Below are 4,098 nucleotides of genomic sequence, written 5' to 3' on the forward strand. Positions count from 1 at the left end.
TTTCCATTTTTATTAGGTATTTAGCTCATTTACATTTCCAATGCTATACCAAAAGTCCCCCATACCCACCGCCCCCACTCCCCTACCCACCCACTCCCCCTTTTTGGCCCTGGCATTCCCCTGTACTGGGGCATATAAAGATTGCAAGTCCAATGGGCCTCTCTTTCCAGTGATGGCCGACTAGGCCATCTTTTGATACATATGCAGCTAGAGACAAGAGCTCCAGGGTACTGGTTAGTTCATATTGTAGTTCCACTTATAGGATTGCAGTTTCCTTTAGTTCCTTGGGTGCTTTCTCTAACTCCTCCATTGGGGGCCCTGTGATCCATTCAATAGCTGACTGTGAGCATCCACTTCTGTGTTTGCTAGGCCCTGGCATAGTCTCACAAGAGACAGCTATATCTGGTTCCTTTCAGCAAAATCTTGCTAGTGTATGCAATGGTGTCAGCGTTTGGAAGCTGATCATGGGATGGATCTCTGGATGTGGCAATCACTAGATGGTCCATCCTATCGTCACAGCTCCAAACTTTGTCTCTGTAACTCCTTCCATGGGTGTTTTCTTCCCAATTCTAAGAAGTGGCAAAGTGTCCACACTTTGGTCTTCGTTCTCTTGAGTTTCATATGTTTACTAAATTGTATCTTATATCTTGGGTATGCTAAGTTTCTGGGCTAATATCTACATATCAGTGAGTACATATTGTGAGAGTTCCTTTGTGATTGGGCTAACTCACTCAGGATGATGCCCTCCAGGTCCATCCATTTGCCTAGGAATTTCATAAATTCATTATTTTAATAGCTGAGTAGTACTCCATTGTGTAAATGTACCATATTTTCTGTATCCATTCCTCTGTTGAGGGGCATCTGGGTACTTTCCAGCTTCTGGCTATTATAAGTAAGGCTGCTATGAACATAGTGGAGCATGTGTCCTTCTTACCGGTTGGGACATCTTCTGGATATATGCCCAGGAGAGGTATTGCTGGATCCTCCGGTAGTACTATGCCCAATTTTCTGAGGAACCGCCAGACTGATTTCCAGAGTGGTTGTACAAGCTTGCAATCCCACCAACAATGGAGGAGTGTTCCTCTTTCTCCATATCCTCCTCAGCATCTGCTGTCACCTGATTTTTTCATCTTAGCCATTCTGAGTGGTGTGAGGTAGAATCTCAGGGTTGTTTTGATTTACATTTCCCTGATGATTAAGGATGTTGAACATTTTTTCAGGTGCTTCTCTGCCATTCAGTATTCCTCAGGTGAGAATTCTTTGTTCAGTTCTGAGCCCCATTTTTAATGGGGTTATTTGATTTTCTGGAGTCCACCTTCTTGAGTTCTTAATATATATTGGATATTAATCCCCTATCTGATTTGGGATAGGTAAAGATCCTTTCCCAATCTGTTGGTGGTCTTTTTGTCTTATTGACAGTGTCTTTTGCCTTGCAGAAGCTTTGCAACTTTATGAGGTCCCATTTGTTGATTCTAGATCTTACAGCACAAGCCATTGCTGTTCTATTCAGGAATTTTTCCCCTGTACCCATATCTTCGAGGCTTTTCCCTACTTTCTCCTCTACAAGTTTCAGTGTCTCTGGTTTTATGTGGAGTTCCTTAATCCACTTAGATTTGACCTTAGTACAAGGAGATAGAAATGGATCAATTTGCAATCTTCTACATGATAACAGCCAGTTGTGCCAGCACCATTTGTTGAAAATGCTGTCTTTTTTCCACTGGATGGTTTTAGCTCCCTTGTCAAAGATCAAGTGATCATAGGTGTGTGGGTTCATCTCTGGGTCTTCAATTCTGTTCCATTGGTCTACTTGTCTGTCACTATACCAGTCCCATGCAGTTTTTATCACAATTGCTCTGTAGTACAGCTTTTGGTCGGGCACGGTGACCAGAGGTTCTTTTATCCTTGAGAAGAGTTTTTGCTATCCTAGGTTTTTTTGTTATTCCAGATGAAGCTGCCGATTGCCCTTTTGAATTGAGTTGGAATTTTGATGGGGATTGCATTGAATCTGTAGATTGCTTTTGGCAAGATAGCAATTTTTACTATATTGATCCTGCCAATCCATGAGCATGGGAGATCTTTCCATCTTCTGAGATCTTCTTTAATTTCTTTCTTTAGGGACATAAAGTTCTTGTCATAAAGATCTTTCACTTCCTTAGTTAGAGTCACGCCTAGGTATTTCATATTATTTGTGACTATTGAGAAGGGTGTTGTTTCCCTAATTTCTTTCTCAGCCTGTTTGTCCTTTGTGTAGAGAAAGGCCATTGACTCGTTTGAGTTAATTTTATATCCAGCTACTTCACTGAAGCTGTTTATCAGGCTTAGAAGTTCTCTGGTGGAATTTTTAGGGTCACGTATATATACTATCAAATCATCTGCAAAAAGTGATATTTTGACTTCTTCCTTTCCAAATTGTATCCCCTTGATCTCCTTTTTTTGTCCAATTGCTCTGGCTAGGACTTCAAGTACAATGTTGAATAAGTAGGGAGAGAGTGGACAGCCTTATCTAGTCCCTGATTTTAGTGGGATTGCTCAAGCTTCTCACCATTTACTTTGATGCTGACTACTGGTTTGCTGTAGATTGCTTTTATCATGTTTAGGTATGGGCCTTGAATTCCTGATCTTTCCAGGACTTTTATCATGAATGGGTGTTGGATTTTGTCAAATGCTTTCTCAGCATCTAAGGAGATTATCATGAGGTTTTTGTCTTTGAGTTTGCTTATATACTGGATTACGTTGATGGATTTCCGTATATTGAACCATCCCTGCATCCCTAGGATGAAACCTACTTGGTCAGGATGGATGATTGTTTTGATGTGTTCTTGGATTTGCTTAGCAAGAACTTTATTGAGGATTTTTGCATCAATATTCATAAGGGATATTGGTCTGAAGTTCTCTATCTTTGTTGGGTCTTTTTGTGGTTTAGGTATCAGAGTAATTGTGGCTTCATAGAATGAGTTGGGTAGAGTACCTTCTGTTTCTATTTTGTGGAATAGTTTGTGAAGAACTGGGATTAGATCTTCTTGAAGGTGTGATAGAACTGTGCACTAAATCCATCTGGTCCTGGGCTTTTTTTGGCTGGGAGACGTGTGTGGTGCTTTTAACAAGAGAGACTCATCTTCAATCTCTGGAAGGCTAACAAGGGCAGTAGTGACATCTTATATTATTTTGGGAGTTTCTTGGACCAATAATTCCAGTGGATGTTTTCATGCCTGTTACTGGGTGTTTTGATAGTCTATGACTCATGGAGGAATATTGTCAACCTAAGATATGTGTGTGTGTGTGTGTGTTTGTGCCTTTGTTTATATGTCTGTATGTCTGTGTACATACACACTTATAAGCACTATACCTAATGATATAATTGTAATGTAATTAATAAGATTCTTTGATATTTCCCCTAACATGTTATATGTCCCTCCTCCCCCATCTCCTGTATTGACCTTCCTACCCAATCCACTTGTGTCCTCTCCATTGCTCATTTCACTTAATTTCTAAAGTGCTATACTGCTCTCAAGCCCAACACCCCTAATGGTCCCTTTTTATATTACTGGGAAGAGGGTGGAATTAGGCAGCTTAAACCCAGAAAGACAATCACTACATATTCTCTCTCATCTGTAGTGCCTAGCTCCAAGTCTTCAGATGTGACTTTATAACCCAAAGAAACCACTTTATTTTATTTGATTTAGTATTATACTCATACTGTTCAAAGATATTAAAAACTATGTAAGGAAAAGAATATGGATGTAGAGAATCTTCCTTCCAGCAGTCTTTCCTTGTCATCCATTCTGATTTCCTGATAGTAAGACACTCGATCCTATGAATTTTTACAGACTTATTTTATGCAAATGTGCTTGTGTGAACACAAACATATGCACATGCATATAACATTTTTGTTTGTCATTTAATCACAAGTAATTGCCTTTATATATAATGTTCTGAATTTTGAGCTTTTCACTATATTGTATAATTTTTATCTCTTGTAAGTAAGATAATTCCTTTTATGTGGCTGTCTTAATCTACTGCTATGGTCTGCTATTCAGCTAGAGTCTGATCAAAAACTATTTAGACACTCTTTTGAAAATATGTTATCATGAAAACTTG

Source organism: Mus caroli, unplaced genomic scaffold (assembly GCF_978045245.1).
Source record: "Mus caroli unplaced genomic scaffold, Mus_caroli_1 scaffold_10, whole genome shotgun sequence".
In the NCBI taxonomy this organism is placed as follows: Eukaryota; Metazoa; Chordata; class Mammalia; order Rodentia; family Muridae; genus Mus; species Mus caroli.